This window comes from Acomys minous (genome assembly GCF_964271855.1).
Source record: "Acomys minous genome assembly, chromosome: 19".
In the NCBI taxonomy this organism is placed as follows: Eukaryota; Metazoa; Chordata; class Mammalia; order Rodentia; family Muridae; genus Acomys; species Acomys minous.
Genome location: NC_140499.1, coordinates 9,586,300 through 9,603,557, shown reverse-complemented (window position 1 = coordinate 9,603,557; position 17,258 = coordinate 9,586,300). Strand labels below are relative to the sequence as shown.

Sequence of the window (17,258 nt, the reverse complement as noted above, 5' to 3'; positions counted from 1 at the left end):
TTCTGAAAGAACAGCGTATTTGCTGCTATGGTGTTCACTTGCTTGGTACTATCCTGACCATGGGTTAAACAAGGAAGGGGTTTATTTAGTTATTTATTTTTCCCTGTAAGGAGAATTCTGAGTATAGCAGGTCAGGGCAGGCGCAGCCCCCTTTTCTGCGGAGTGTTGTTCTTGGGCTAAGATTACGGTTCCACCCCTAGCTCACAGCAGGAAGAAAGCTGTAGAAGAGAAGAGGTCTTCCTCAAGAGAGCAAGGCTTCCCAGGATTTTCTTCCGCACACACCACCAGAATCACGTGGAGAGTGGCTACCTTACAGGGATTGCTTTGTAACTTTGCAGCTTTGGTTTTTTTTTGTTTGTTTGTTTTTTGGTTTTGTTTTGTTTTGTTTTGTTTTCCCAGACAAGGTTTCTCTGTGTAGCCTTGGCTGTCCTGGACTCACTTTGTAGACCAGGCCGGCCTTGAACTCACAGCGATCCGCCTGCCTCTGCCTCCCAAGTGCTAGGATTAAAGGTGTGCGCCACTACGCCCGGCTCAGCTTTGCCGCTTTTTAACTTGCTCCCCTGAAGCAGAGTAGGAGTCTCCAGAAGGTAAAGTGGGCAACTGTTGAGACCTATCTCTTGTAGACCTTTGACCTTGTAGAGGTGAGACAGTCGGGACAAAAGCCTTTGATCTAGGTTCCTAGGAGTGCTGGGCACCTATTTTAGATCATTTCTTTATTCCTGCGACAAAACACCTGACGACGCAGAAAGGCTTACTCTGACTCACAGTGCATCCAGGCTCTGAAGGCAAGTGGCACGACTCAGCTGCAGGCAGGAAACAGAGAGAAACCCAGCTCACTTCCTCCCTCGCCTTCATGCCAAGACCTCAGGGCACACGGGTGGCCGGTGCCACCTGGGATCAAGGTGGGTCTTCTCACTTCCACGAAGCTTCTCAGAAAATGTCCTCTCAGACACACTCAGAGCTGTGTTTCCATGGTGACGCTAAACGCAATCAAGTTGGCCAGGAGGGATAACCGTGATAGCACCCTTCTGGGTGAATTCTGCCCAAAGGGGCTCACCTTCCAGTTCCGGTATTACAGAAGAGGAGAAAGTGGCAAGCAATGGATTTGCCTGCCGCAGTCTTAACTACCAGCTCCCCAGACGGGATCCTCTCTGGGGAGGAGTGTGGTGTGTAGTCATCCTAACACCTCTAGATGATAATAAATTTGGGGACGGAGGGAGAGAGTGGGCACGTGGGGAAACCTGGGAATGCTAGGAGCATTTGAAGTCCAACTCAGCCTCCTGGACTCTTGAGAAAGGCACTGTAAAGTGCAGGCTGGCTGCTGGCAGCTACTCTGCTGGCAAGGCACCACTCCACAGACGAGTTGCGCGTTGCGCTGCTGGCCTCTGTTAAGCCTAGTGTAAAGTTTATGGAGATGTCCCGCTGGCCCTGTTTGGTGTGTGCACACCACAGATGATGACGGTTCTTTTTCTTAGGCCATGATCTGACTGCATACCTCCTGTCCTCCCCTCCCCCACCCCCACCCCGCATAAGAGAGCCCCAGCCATTTCTGGTGCTCTGGGCGGAAGCACCTGACAGCCCCACTTGATTTCACTCTCTCCTTTCTTCCGGTAAGTCTCCTTTGAGCTGGGAGGTGGGCACACCCCAATTTCCCTTACAGTATACATTTAACAGCTGGGGCAGGGCCGGGGGTGGGGCGGGGTGGGGGGGGAGGCCTTTTACTACGCAGTCAGGCCATTTCTGAGTTCCTGGTAAGGTCAGTTCAGTCCTACTGAGAGGTGAAAAGGCCTAGACTACAGTCTTGTTCCTGGATCTGTTGGAGAGGTGTGGGAGAAAAGTGTGCCTTATTCTAAATGTTTAAATGACTAACAAGTCATAGGTTCTCAACAATATTTGCTGAATTAACACTAGCCAGCAAAGAAAAAAATGCCATTTTTTTTTTTTTTTTTGCAGATTTTGCTTTTTTTGAGGGGGTTCTCGAGACAGGGTTTCTCTGTGTAGCCTTGGCTGTCCTAGACTCACTTTGTAGACCAGGCTGGCCTCGAACTCACAGTGATCCGCCTGTCTCTGCCTCCCAAGTGCTGGGACTAAAGGCGTGTGCCACCACGTCTGGCCAGAGTTTGATTTTTAAAAATCAGCATTTATAGTGCGCAAATGCAATTGCTTGGTGGCTCGCTTGGCTCAATTGTCACCTTGGGAACACCCTGTCTGCAGACAATTACCAAAGGGTAAACTTGAGAAACTGGCTATAGAGCAAGAGGTGGTGACACAATCTTGGGAGCACCTCAGGCTGGGCTTGGGTCGTTAAGGCATGGCACCAGGAAGGAGTCTCCTGCACCCCCCCCCCCATCCCACCCTCCCAACACCCTCCCCCGGCCCCCCAACCAGTTTTCTGCCAACTCACTCAATCTTTTTCCAGGGGCCAAGGCGACAGCCTCGGTCTCCCCTCTGGCAGAGAGCGTCCTGTCAATTGGGGATTGTGCGCTTGCAAGCTATTGGAAACCAAAGCCATTTTTTTCTAGTATGAGCCAGATGGGCCACCGCAGTGTGGACTCAGGCAGCTTACCCTGAGCGCTCTAGGCTGAAAAGAAAAGCTCGGCCCGGCAGGATTACTCTAGTAACAACCTAGGTAGGACTGGAAGGGCGGGCGGGGCGAGCGGAGGTGAGCATCGCGTAGCTCCGCCCCTTGAGGGGTGCTCACCTGGGGCGGGCGGAGCGGGGGTGGGCGGGGCCATCGGAGGTGATCGTTGCGCGGCCCCGCCCCTCGGCCAGTCACAGGGGTTCACGCCGAGCAGGAGGGCAAGCTGAAGTGGGCGCGGGAGTCGCGGAGGCTACTGGCCTGTCGCGTCACTCGTAGGCTTCCCTTCCTGGGACTCGGGGGGAACCGTGGGGCTTCAGTAGAGCGGAGCGCGACGCCCTGCGGACGTCCGTGGAGGGCGAGGGCCGGAGTCCCACGGGCGCCCGGTCCCCGCGCGCTGCTCTGAGCCTTCTGCAGCAGGCAGAGGGGTGAGGTGGGTGGGTGTCGTTCCTCGCTGACTTTTCCGCACCTGCAGGGGCACACCCTGTCACCAGCGACTGAGCCTCGGGCTCTGCCGGGCGTTCCGCACCGGATCGCGGCGGCTGGCTCCGGGACCCGCCCAGGGGAGCGGGGCGGAAGCAACTTCTCTCTTTCTGAGGTGGTCGAGCAGTGGCAACACCCCACCGCGCCCCCAGATCCCTCTGCGGAGGCCACCGCACCCATCTGGCTCCAAGGTAGGAGGAGGAAACAGGCCCTCTTCTCCCCCAACTTGTGCAAATGGTCTGATAAGGGCGTCGTTGCTCATATCCCAGATGTAAATAACACCCAAGGTAACAGAGGACACGCCAAAGGTTGTTCCGTGTGTGCTTTATATTTATGAATGCGTATATGCAGGCGCACATTGGCGTGACCTGTGTCTAGCGTTTCTTTGTGAATCAAGTTTTTAAAGTTGCCAGAGTTGGCTCCTATGAGAATTGCAGGGATTTCCGAACCTGCAAGGTAAAATGAGAGCCTTAACGGAGCAAAGCAACTTGTGGGACTTGTCTTTGTCCTGGTTTGGGAACGTTCTGGAATTTGAGAAAAAGGTTTTATTTTTAGAAAGGGAATTTTAATTACATTTTTAAAAATGTAACCCGCACCTCCCCTCCCCCCCCCATCTCTGTGTGTGGGTGTGTCCCACCTCCTCGTGTGCACACATGTGGGGGTCAGAGGACAGCTTTCAAGATTAGTCTCTCCTCCTGTGTTTGTGGTTGCAACTCAGGTGTTTCGGCTTAATGGCAAGAGCCCTTAGCTCCTGAGCCATCTTGCTGGCTCCATCATCATATAACTTAAAACTGATCTTTTGGAATTCCTGGGTGAAGTTGCTATACAAATCGACGCTTTGCTTCAGTTTGGGGTGCTGGAGTACACAGAGGTTAAAAGCCAAGGATGGATGTCACACATGCAAGCCCTTACTCTGTCAATTTTTGCATATATTGAATATTTCCTTTTAAAAGTTGAAACACTGGGAGTTCAGCACCACAGGTGATCCTAGTTTCAAAGCCTTTCATATGTCATTATTTTTCATAAATTGAATATGAATAATGCCTCATCAGACTGATCATAAAAGATCACAGTCTGTGCCTCTGTCTTACACACACACACACAGAGAAAGAGAGAGAGAGAGAGAGAGAGAGAGAGAGAGAGAGAGAGAGATGCCCCGAGAAAGCACAGGTGTTTGTTAAGTGGATCAAGTTGATGCAGGTGAGTGCTGGCTCAGCTTTTTCTGACCCGTTTGCAAGGGTGTGCTCTCGCTCTCTCTCTCTCTCTCTCCCCCTCCCTCTCTCCCTCTCTCCCTCTCTCTCCCTCTCTCCCCCCCTCCCCCTCTCTTTCCCCCTCCCTCTCTCTTTCCCCCTGTCTCTCCCTCTCTCCCCTGTCTCTCTTTCTCTCCCTCCATTAGCAAGCCGGGGAGTTAGGCTGCCTCTAGTCAGGCAGTGTGTATCAAATGTGTTAGCATTTTTTCCAATAGCTCAAATCCCTTCTAAGCTAGACTCAGCAGAAAACCAGGCTGGGCTTCCTGTGTGGCTCTGCAGGAGAGCATTTGCCTGGCCTGCTCTGGGGCCTGCCTTGGGTCTCCAGGACCCCTCAGTTCCCCCCAGAAAAGACCAGAGTAGTGACACACAGGTGGTCTACTTGGGATCACATGCACTCTGGAATGCTCTGTATGTCAAAGTTTATGTAAAGATAAGGATTAATGATGTATTTAATCCTTGACAAAGATCTGTATTTTTTCTGTATTTATTTCACTCTGCTCTCAGGCTCCTGAAGCAAGTATCCAGCAAAGAGCAGACTGGTACAGTATTGCCTGGCCCATGCTATTCTCTGTTTTTATCTGTGTGGGGAGGTAGTTCATCTAACTTAATTATTTTTTCTTAAATTTCATCCTGTAATTTTTAATGTGTTATCACGCTTCCTTGGCAAATTCTGAGAGTGTAGATTCCAAGAAAGATAGGTCAAAGTTTGGTAAACAAAGAAAGGGGACACAGGTTCCTGAAATATAAACCAGCATTCTTAGTGACTTCACTACAAATGAACTTAATGTTCCTTTGATTTAAAGAAAGGCAGCAAGCACGTAAAGCTCCGCCTGAGAAAAGTCTCCTCAGAGGGATCTGTAAGGGAGTTTATTCTTGCAGCAAATACAAATGACCATGGCCTAGGAACACAGCTTCAGCTTGCCTCAAATAACACACTCTAAGGTGAGAATGGCCTCTTTTTTTTTTAAGTTATAGATCAAAATAAAGTTATAAATTAAGCCACTTAAAAACATAACATAGAGGCAGGCATGGTGGTGCATGCCTTTAATCCCAAACCTTGGGGAGGCAGAGGCAGGCAGATTGCTGTAAATGCAAGGCCAGCTGGGTCTACAAAGCAAGTCCAGGATAGCCAGAGGTGCACAGGGGAAACTCTCTTGAAAAACAAATGAAAAAAACCAAAAAACATAGCACTTAATTATTTTGTTTGGTCGTGTTTAATTTCTTGAGTTCTTTAATATCAGCCCTTGGTTGAATGTAAGGTTTGTGAAGATCTTTTCCCAGGCTGTAGGCCTCTGGTTTGTTCTATTAACAGTGTCCTTTGCCTTACAGCAGCTTTTCAGTTTCATGAGGTCCCATTTATTGTTGATCTTAGAGCCTGAGCCGCTGGTGTTCTGTTCAGGAAGTTGTCTCCTGTGCCAATGAGTTCAAGGTTCTACCCCACTTTTTCTTCTAACAGATTTAGTGTATCTGGTTTTATGTTGAGGTCTTTAACCCATTTGGACTTCAGTTTTGTGCAGGGTAATAAATATGGGATCTATTTACATTTTCCTACATGTAGACATCCAGTTAGACCAGCACCATTTGTTGAAGATGCTTTCTTTTTTCAATGTATAGTTTTGGCTTTTTTTTTTTTAATCAAAAATCAAGTGTCCATAGGTGTGTGGGTTTGTTTCTAGGTCTTGGATTGGATTCCAGTGATCAAACAGCTTGTTTCTATGCCAGTACCATGCTGTTTTTGTTACTATTGCTCTGTAGTACAGTTTGAAGTCAGGGGTGGAACTACCTCTAGAAGTTCTTTTATTGTATAAGATTGTTTTAGCTATACACTGGGTTTTTTGTTTTTCTATATGAGGTTAGAATTGCTCTTTCAAGGTCTGTAAAAAAAATTGTGTAGGTATTTTGATGGGGATTGCATTGAATCTATAGCTTGCTTTCAGTAAGATGGCCATTTTCACAATGTTAATTCTACAAATCCATGAGCATGGGAGATCTTTCCATCTTCTGAGATCTTCTTGAATTTCTTCCTTCAGAAACTTGAAGTTCTTGTCATACAGGTCTTCAACTTGCTTGGTTAGAGTTACGCCAAGATATTTTAATATAATCTCAGTCAGAAGGGGAAATAGACAGCAGTAGTGGTTGGAGAGAGGGAAACAAGGCAAGAGAGGGAGTGCAGAGAGAAATGAAGGTGGAGATCAGACCTGGGGAGAGCAGGTGGTGGAGGGGAGGACAGAGGCCTGAAGAGGAAAGAGAAACTGTGTGTGTGTTGTGGGGGGTGGGGGCTGGGCGGCATCTCTGTGACAAGCTGGAGACCTAAGTCAGGGTAGGCTTCTGGGAGGATATTGGTGGGGGTGGGGGTGGGGGGTTCTAGCTAAGAGTCCTCCTAGTAGCAGGAGCCAGGGAAGGGAACACCAACCCACCCACAAAAACTTTGATCCAAAACTTACCCTGCTTACAAGATGTGGAGGGATTAAGATAGAGCAGAGATTGAGGGAATGTCCAACCAATGCCTGGCCCGACCCAAGACCCACCCAATGGGAGAGAACCAACCCCTGACACTATTAAGGATACTCTGCTATGCTTGCAGATGGGAGCCTAGCAGAGTTGTCCTCCGAGAGTTTCTACCCAGCAGTGCTTCAAAACAGATGCTGAGACTCACAGCAAAACACTGGGCAAAGCATAGGGAGCCTTGTGGGAAAGTGAGGGGAAGGAGAAAAGGACCTGGAGGTGACAGGAGTGCCACAGGAAGACTGACAGAGCCAACTAACCTGGGCCCAGAGGGGCCTTCGGAGATTGAAGCACCGACCGAGAACCATGCGTGGACTGGACCTAGGCCCCTACACAGACATAGCTGATGGGCAGCACAGGCTTCATGTGCATATCCTAGTAAGAGTAGCGGGGGCTGCTTCTGACATGGACTCTGTTGTCTGCTTTTTTGATCACTTCCTCCTGGCAGGGGGATTTGACTTGATGAACTGGGGTGGAAGGTAGGGGGCCTCCCCTTTTCTGAGGAATAGGGGAGGGAGGGTGGGACTGGGAGGAAAAGAGGGAGAGGACTCCAACCAGGATGTAATGTAAATTAATTTAAAATATATATATATAGAGAGAGAAGCATCAGGTAGGCCATCACAACAAAGAGAGGAAAGGAATTTGTGGGTCCCAGATGCTGACCACCCCATCCCCTCCTCCTGGGCAGTGAAACTAGTGGTCTACTAAGTTAATACATTCCAGAGGATTTACTTGAGAGTCACAGGATATTTGGTCAGACAGAAATGGACAGTGAGTTGTTATTAAGGGGCTAAAGATAGCTGAAGGTGATTTGGTTCTAGATCTATAATATTCTAGCTCTCCACAGTCACAGAGTGTTCTAATCAGCTAAACCATGTACATGGATGGTAGGTTTTATTGTTTTATTTTCCTTCTGGGAATCTGGTTCACGGTACCTCAGTAACATTGTTTGGTGTACAGTTCAGTTTTCATTGTATGAACAAAGGAAATATGCAATGGCTACTGGGCACTTAGATCCATAAACGCACTACTTTAGTTTTGTAAACTAGGAGACCAAAATTGATAGATTCATTTACAGTTTTGCCAAAATGAGGTAGGTGGCATGTTTTGATTTTTCAACCCTACTGGCTGTGGCCGTCTCCCAGTTTATGGAAGCCTGGGCTAGGATACAAAGGGTAGAACATAGAGACATTAACTATGAACTAACTAAGCCACCTTTCTGTAGGGAAGGAGACCCAGGCCACAGGTTACCTCATTGTCTCTGTCCTCTGTCACCTGGCTGATAGAAATGGGCCCTTTTTTTGTTTTTGTTTGGTTTTTCAAGACAGGGTCTTTCTGTGTAGCCCGCCTCAAACTCACAGCGATCTACCTGCCTCCGCCTCCCAAGTGCTGGCATTAAGAAAAGGGCCCTTAAGTGATTCCCATTTTAAAAAAAGATTTATTTATGATTTATGCAGTATTCTGCCCATATGTGTGCCTGCAGGCCAGAAGAGATACCAGGTCTCATTGTAAATAGTTGTGAGCCCCCATGTGGTTGCTGGGAATTGAACTCAGGACCTATGAAGAACAGCCAGTGCTCTTAACCTCTGAGCCATCTCTCCAGCCTCCTGATCCCCATTTTTAATTTTTTTTTATTTTTGGTTTTTCGAGACAGGGTCTCTCTGTGTAGCCTTGGCTGTCCTGGACTCACTTTGTACACCAGGCTGGCCTCGAACTCACAACGATCCGCCTACCTCTGCCTCCCGAGTGCTGGGATTAAAGGCGATCCCTTTTTTTTTTTTAAAGAAAAGAGTGTCAGTGACTTGATGAGGTAACATCATTACCCATTTCAGGCCTGTCAGAATTCTTTGTGAATAGGCCTATTTCCTTGATATATACAAAGTAGCCTTTTTAAAAATGTATAAAACGGCTCAAGACAGTTTATTTTAAATTACCTCCAAATTAGAAAGCTCACTGTTCTCTATTAACAGGTGAATGGATTTAGCAAATTATCTTCATACAGAGGATAATATTGATATACTATATAATACTATATTAAATATTAGAAGCATCATAAGTGAATTCATTCGTACACAAACACCTACATTTAAAACATGTTTATTCTTTGATAATTTCATATATTTTTATCATATTCACCTTGCCCTATTTCTCACCTTCACCTCCCTTAGCCACTCAACTTCTCATTCTTCTTCTTCTCCTCCTCCTCCTCCTCCTCCTTCTTCTTCTTCTCGTCTCTCTCTCTTTTAAAGCCCATTCAGTTCAGTTTATGTTGCCCAACTCTTGCGTGTGGACCCTGGCCTGGAGTGTGGCTGACCCACCAGGAGTTGCACAATTAAAGAAGACTGACTCTCCCTCTGTGAGCAGCGGTCAGATGCTAGTGGCTCTTAAGCCATGCAGGAATTTTTTTCTGGCTTGAGCTTGTGTAGCGCGCACCTTGTCACAAATGCTGTGAGTTCATGTGTCTGTGATCCGGTTGTGTCTTGAAAACACTGTGTCTTTGGAAGTTATCCGTCATCTTCGGTGCTGACACTCTTTCTACCTCCTCTTCTTTGAAGATCCCTGGTCCTTGCAGGAAAGAGTTTGATATAAATATCCCACTCATGGCTGAGCAACCCCGCATTCTCTGCATGTTAACCAGTTGAGGATCCCTGTGTTAATTGTCCCCTACTGCAGGAAGCTTCTCCAAAGGTGGTTGAGGGATGCAGTAATCTATGGGTATAGCCATAAGTTATTAGGAGTTTTTTTTAATAGTGTGTCCATGTGGCAGAGCAATAGTATCAAGTTCTCCCTAGGACCTATTTAACCACAGATTCTGGGCCCAGTTAACAGTGTGTGGTCCATCTCATGGAGTGGGCCTTAGATACAACCAGAAAGTGATTGGTCCGCCCCATAGCCGTTATGCCACTGTTGTGTCAGTGGGCATATCTTGTCAGATCATTTATGAGTGTAATCTTCCAGCTTCAAAGCTGGGTGGCTTGATAGTACGCAGAGCCCTTTCCAGGAGTATGGAAGCTAGCCAGTTGAGGCGGTTTCCAGCTGAGTACCAGCTAGATTTCCCCACACTCCATGACTCAATTATGAACATTTGTGAAGTGTAATCAAGAGCCTTGGCAATAGCCTGTACTGTTTGGGGATCTATGGAACTCCACTGGCCAATTCAGAGTAGCCTTTTGTGTCTTTTCTTTGGAGTCATCAAGCTTAAGATCCTTATAGCCTGTTAAACACATTGCTGTTTTAAAAGAAAAAGATAACAACAATCAGATAGCCCCTGAACTCAAGTGTCTGTCTGGCATGAAATCAGTTACATAGATACTGCAACTTAGTTTTCTCCCTGATCCTCTAAGATGTTGCAGAGAAAGTTGCCAAGTCTCTACTTGGCCAGATACTTCCTCTTTTCTGGCAGAGGATAGTGCTAAAAGCCATTATAAGGAATTACCACAAATGTGATACCATCTTTACCCTGACTTGTGAGGCTAAGGGGTGATAAAACCATTAGAAAAGCAAATTGCTCCCTTGTTGGCCCAGAAGAGAGTGGAGAGGGTTGCCTGTGGAATCAGCACACACTGCACTTCTCTGCTTCAACACAGGACTCAAATCTGCCTTACCTTACCCCCTTGTGAGTGTTTTGGAGGGGTGTTTTGGCTTTCAACAAAGGGTGACATTGAGGTCTAAGGGAGCCAAAAGTTTTTTTCCCTTTTTAAAATACAGATTTATTTTTATTTATGTATATGTATATCTCTCTCTCTCCCCCTCCCCTATGTGTGTGTGTGTGTGTGTGTGTTGGGGGGCAGGGATGCCTGAAGTGGCCACAAGAGGATGTTGGGTCTCCTGGAGCTAAATTAGAAATGAGGATACTGGGAACCAAAGTTTGGGTCCTCTAGAGGAACAGAAAGTACTCTCAACCTCCGAGAATCTCTTCAGCCCTCTGCTTTGTTGTTTTTCTGATAAAGAGTCCATGTAACCCAGGCTAGTCTCAAACTCTGCATGTCCCTGAGGTGGCCTTGAGCTGCTGCCTCACCTGCCTCCACCCCACCCCTACCCCCTCCATCCCCAGCCCCACCCCCACTATGACTCCTGCTCTTGGTTTTTACACAAAACCATAGTGCACTGCATGGTAGGCAAGAGTTCCACCCATAGAGCTAAGTTTTCAGCCTCTTAAGTCAGTTTGGTTTTGGGGTTTTTTTTGGGGGGGGGTTTGAGACAGGGTTTCTCTGTGTAGCCTTGGCTGTCCTGGACTCACTTTGTAGACCAAGCTGGCCTCGTACTCACAGTGATCCACTTGCCTCTGCCTCCCGAGTGCTGGGATTAAAGGCGTGTACCACTACACCTGGCTAGTTTTTTTTTTTAATGGAAGAAGAAAATTTTTATTAAGAATCCATGTTAGTCTTTTCATTTATTATATGCTTTTTTTTTTCCAGACAAGGTTTCGCTCTGTGGCCCAGGAACTTGTTGTGTATCCCAAGCTAGCCTCAAGTTTATATGTAACCATCCTTCCTCAGCCTGCTGAGTGCTAGGATTATAGGCATTAGTCATCTTGCCTGGTTTCACATATGTTCTTGTTTGGAGTGGGTGGGTTGATTATGTATTGTGGAGGAATGCTAAGTGAATGTATCAACCATCAATAAAGTGTTGTTTAGCCAATCAGCTGGGCAGAAGGACAGGAAGTGGAAGGCGGGACTTCCTGGAGGAGGGGAGAAAAGTTTGAGTGTTGGAGAGGGAAAGGATTTTTGGACGGTTGGAGGAGGACGGTGAGAACTGGAGGAGGACCGGACCAGGGGTCATAGTGGCAAGTGTTTGGAATATATGTATGTTACAAGGTCTAGAGTAGTTTGTTTAGTTTACGAGTAGATTAGAATCAGTTCAGACTCTGCCGGGGGAAGTGCTGGCAGCTTTAAAGTAGGTTTTAGTCTCTCTGTGTCAGTTATTTGCTTTGTAGGCTGAACAGGTACAAAATAGTGTAACAAATTGGCACCTGGCTTATTCAGTGTATCCACACACTTGAAAAAGGATACCTTATTATAGTTTTGTGGGAGAAATAGCTCAAAAAGAAAAGTTAATAATTTGTTATAATTTGGCAGTTTAAAGATGCAAGACACACTAACACAAAATATTTGGGCCTTGTTAAACACTTTTTAAAATAATGCTGGGATACAAATAAGAGAGAAAGAAATTGTGCTACTGATTATGAATACTATTTTTATTTTACTCATCCTAGCTTTCTATAATTCAAAGAAAAGGCATTAGAAAAAAATTAGGGATTGGACTGAGGAAAATACTAGACTGTGGAAAACAAAGCAAAATGAAAAATATGAAATTTGGAAACAAACCTTAGAAGAGACGTTTAAAAGGCTTATAACTAAGAATAATAATACAAAGATAGGAGAAAAGGTCAGAACCTGTAACACAAAATTGTAACAAGACTACAAGGAATTCATTATTTGCTAAAAAACCAAAAATGATTTTCCCAGCCTTCATAAGAGAACTCCCAGGAGATGTGGAAAATCCACAAAGTTATCAGGGCTTTGATTGGCAACCTATAGAGGCACAAGAATTAAAAGGGTTTAAGGAGGCAATAAGCAGTTATGCTTTGCACTCACCCTATGTTAGACAGATACTTAATAATTGGGCCACATGGAATCATGTAATTCCAAAAGATTGGAGAGATTTGATGACTGCCATCTTAGAGCCAGATCCCCAATTACAATGACTGGCATGGTGGAAAGATGAGGCACTTATGGAGCAGCGCAATAGGACTAGAGGCATTGATATTCTCAGGGGTCAGTTGTTAGGTGAAGGCCCATATTCTGAATTAGTAGTACACGTCGCCTTTGATGATAACGTATTATATCAATGCCGAACAATAGCCATGGATGCTTGGGACAAGGTTGAACAACAGGGACAAACGGAATCATTTACAAAAATAACCCAAGGTTCAAATGAAACCTTCACTGGATTTTTACAGAGAATAATTAAAGCTCTGAATAGAACCATAGCAGATCCAAATGCTAGAGAAATTCTACTTCCATCCCTAGCTTTTGAAAATGCAAATGCTAAATGTAAAAAGGCTATTATGCCCTTGAGGGCAGGATCTGCACCTCTTCGTGAATGGATTAAAATTACTTCAGACATAGAAGTAAACACTCATGATTCAGCTATGATTGGACAAAAAACTACAGGAGCCATCAAAACACAAAATGCTCACTGCTGTGACTGTAAAAATTCAAATCATAGTGAACAAAATATTCCTAAAGATAAATTATTCTATAATGATAATAATTCAGGGAGAAGGTTTCCTGTAAAATGTAGAAGATGTGGAAGGAATGGTCATGTAGCTCATGAATGTAGGTCATCCACGGATATCCACGGCAGTTCCCTGACTTTGGAAAACTGACTAAGGGGCTGAGCTCAAGGCCCAACAAAAAAAACAACATGAGCTATACATGTCCTATTCACCAAAAAGGGATTATTCTAAAAGACAAGAAAAGTCAAGGTCTGATAAAAGAGATAGGGCTACTGAAGACTTAGAAAACCCAATTAATGGAGATAATAATGCCCCCAGAGATAAAATAAAAGGTAATGAAGATACCAAAAAACAAATATTTTGGCAAACTACAATTAATGATAAGAAACCAAGGTTAAAATTACAATTAAATGGCATTGAAATTGAGGGATTACTAGATACTGGCGCTGATGTCAGTATAATTTCTCAAGAATCCCGGCATCCAATTGGCCCCTTCAAAAGGTATCTACCCAGTTCATAGGGGTTGTCTCAAATAAGACAAAGTGTCAGATGGCTTAAATGTACAGGGCCAGAAGGTCAAACAGGAAAATTAAGGCCATATGTGGCTGATATAGGTGTAAATTTATGGGGAAGAGATCTGTTACAACAATGGAAAACCCAGGTTAACTTCCCTCCAATTTCGTAACAAGTGATAAAACAGGTGATACTCCTGATAAAAATTTTAAAACTATAAAAAGGAGTTACCAAAGACAGTTACAGTCTGTCCAGGCTGTCCCAAAACAAGATACAAAAGAGGCTGACTCTTCTAAATTTTATCCGGAAACCACTGCTAATAAAACACCTACTGCCTTGCCCCTCAAATGGTTGACTGACCATCCGATTTGGATTGAACAGTGCCCTATGACTAAAGACAAATTACAGGTACTAGAAAACTTAGTCCAAGAACAACTGGAGGCTCAACATGTAGAAGAGTCCAACAGCCCTTGGAATTATCCTGTATTTGTCGTCAGAAAGAAATCTGGAAAATGGAGGATGTTAACAGATCTCAGAACAATTAAAAAAATTACTTAGCCAATGGGAACTTTACAATCCGGAATTCCATTGCCTTCCTTGCTATCTAGGGAATGGCCTATTATAGTGATTAATCTAAAAGATTGCTTTTTTACGATTTTTTTTACATAAACATGATAGAGATTTGCCTTCTCAGTACCTACTTTTAATAGAAGCTGCCCAATAAGGAGATATCATTGGAAAGTTTTACCACAAGGAATGTTAAACAGTCCTACCTTGTGTCAATATTTTGTACAACAGCCCCATTAGAGATAATTCTAAAGAAATTCCCTCAATCTATAATTTACCACTATATGGATGATATCTTATTGGCTGGTTCAGATATAAGTATATTAGAACAGGTTTTTGAGGAATTAAATAGAACCTTGCCTAGCTGGGGATTACAGATTGCCCCCTGAAAACATACAAGGAAGGAATTCTGTAGATTGTCTAGGATACAAAATAGGCCTACAGGAAATTAGACCACAGAAGGTACAAATCAGGAGAGATCAGTTAAGAACTCTTAATGATTTTCAAAGGTTGCTGGAAGATATTAACTAGCTGCAGCCTACAATTGGTTTAACCACCCAAGAACTAATTTATTTCAAACTCTACAAGGTGATAAGGACTTGAATAGCTTAAGAAAGCTACCAGCTGGAGCTGAAAAGGAACTGGCTCTGGTAGAAAGGAAATTATGAGATTCATATATTGACCACATTGATCCAAAGAAGGCATGGATTTTAGTTATCTTGCCTTCTACTCATTCTCCTACAGGAATTGTTATGCAAAGGGAAGATTGTACCTTAGAATGGATATTTTTACCCCACAAACAAAGTAAAAAGTTAAAAACCTACATAGAAAAGGTTTCTGATTTGATTGTAAAAGGAAAAACGAGACTTTGTCAGTTAGCTGTAATAGATCCAGCTGAGAGGGTGGTACCTTTTACTAAGGCTGAGATTGCCTCATTATGGGCCAATGGGCCAACAATACACATTGGCAGAGGGCTTGTAGTGAATTTTTGGGAGAAATTAACAACAGATACCCAAATAGCAAGCGATTTAAATTCATAAAAAGAACTAATTGGATTCTTCCTCATATAGTAAAGAGGATTACAATTTCTGGTGCTCCTACATTTTACACTGATGCTAATAAATCAAAAAGAGCAGGATATATATATATATATATATATAGGCTCAGTTTATTAACAATTAAACTTTATTATACAACCCAACTAGCATATACAAGAAGGAAAAAAAGGTTAAAGGGACAGAAGATTAAAACCTCCTGGAATCCGTTCGGCAGGACGGGTCCTTAGGTGTCTCAGTCCCACGAGCTGGCCCGGTCCCTTCCTCTCTCTCCGCGCCTTCTTCTTCTCTCCTTCTACCTCTTGTTTTTCTCTCCCCCACCTTCCCAGTCACATGCAAAGGGCGGTCCCTTCTCCCTTCGAGGGTCAATTAGGAAAACAATAGCCACGGTGGGGTTCCTAGGTAGGCTTCCTGAATTCCAAGCCCAGGAAGACTCCAAACAGTCTCTCACAAGGTATTCATGGTGTGCCCCAAGGGTAAAGCCCGCCAAGACTGCTTCCACCTGCGACAAAGCTTAATCTTTCCCATATATATATATATATATATATATATATATATTAAAAGAGCAAGTTATAAATCAGAAAATATAAGTAAGGTAGTTGAGAGTCCTTATGGTTCCATTCAAAAATCAGAATTATATGCAATTCTGCTGGTGTTATCAAAGTTTGAAGACTCTCTTAATATAGTTACTGACTCTCAGTATGCTGAAAGAGTTGTACTGAATAAACAGCTGACCTAATTCAGGATGATTCTGAATTAACTTTACTATTTATTCAATTACAACAAGTGATCAGAAATAGAAACCATCCATTGTATGTAACTCATATAAGATCTCACACGGGTCTACCAGGACCTATAGCACATGGTAATGATGAGATGACAACTATTGATCAGAAGTGTTAGAAGCTTCAGAATTTCGTTTAAAAAAAAAACACCATGTTAACAGTGAAAGTTTAAAAAGGGAGTTTTCTATCACGTGGCAACAAGCCAAGGAAATTGTGGAAAAAATGTCCGGTTTGTTCTATATATAACCAAACTCTATTACCTGTGGAAAAGTAACCCTAGGGGGAATCAAAGAAATGAAATTTGGCAGATGGATGTATTTCATTTTATAGAGTTTGGAAAACTGAAGTATGTGCATCATACTATAGACACATGTTCAGGATTTCAGTGGGCAAAGGCTTTGAGTTCTGAAAAGGCTGATTCTGTTATTATTCATTTACTAGAAGTCATGGTGATAATGGGTATACCTAAAAAAATTAAAACTGACAGTGCTTCATCTTATGTCTCTAATAAAATGAAACAATTTTTAATGTATTATAACATAAAACATGTTACAGGTATACCACATAATCCCACAGAACAAGCAGTCATTGAAAGATCCAGTTGTGCCGGGCATGGTGGCGCACACCTTTAATCCCAGCACTCAGAAGGCAGAGGCAGGCGGATCGCTGTGAGTTCGAGGCCAGCCTGGTCTACAAACTGAGTCCAGGACAGCCAAGACTACACAGAGAAACCCTGTTTCTGAAAAACTAAAAAAAAAAAAAAAAGATCCAATCGTACTTTAAAAGAAATGCTCATCAAACAAAAAGGGGTATCAAAGACCTCAAGAGGTAGATTACATAATGCCTTATTGACTTTGAATGTCTTGAATGCTAATGAACAAAACATGACAGCGGCAGAGAGATTGGATTTCAGAAAAATCTGCTGAATTAGAACAGCCTGTCTATTTCAAAGACATCTTGACCTCAGAATGGAGAACAGGAAGTGTGTTACGATGGGGTAGAGGTTTTGCATATGTTCATACAGGAAAGGAAAAATTGTGTGTTCGATCTAAATTGATAAAAAATTAGATAGGATAGAGGAAGACCCCCTGAAAATCATACATACAACCTTAATCCCCACACCATGAAGTCAAAGACAGACAGATCTCTGTAAGTTCTAGACCAGGCTGGTCTCCACAGGGTGTGACCCCCTTACTGATAAGCTGCTTGTTAAACAGCCTAGGATTTAAACCCACAAATTTCTCATGAACAGACATGCAAACTGCATGCCTTCCACGTTGA

General features: G+C 44.0%; 1 protein-coding gene across 12 annotated transcripts in view; it reads left to right on the top strand.

Annotated features, from left to right (window-relative positions):
• The first annotated feature begins 1,515 nt into the window (after positions 1-1,515).
• GPR160 (G protein-coupled receptor 160) overlaps positions 1,516-17,258 on the top strand; it is a 45,915-nt gene continuing 30,172 nt past the window's right edge. For 11 of the 12 annotated variants that reach the window (XM_084769392.1, XM_084769387.1, XM_084769389.1 and 8 more), the window contains exon 1: positions 2,759-3,252. The gene's annotated coding sequence lies outside the window, so the exon portion shown is untranslated. Of the gene's footprint in view, positions 1,611-2,758; positions 3,253-17,258 lie in introns of those variants that run through there. The other variant, XM_084769401.1, reaches the window with a different exon arrangement.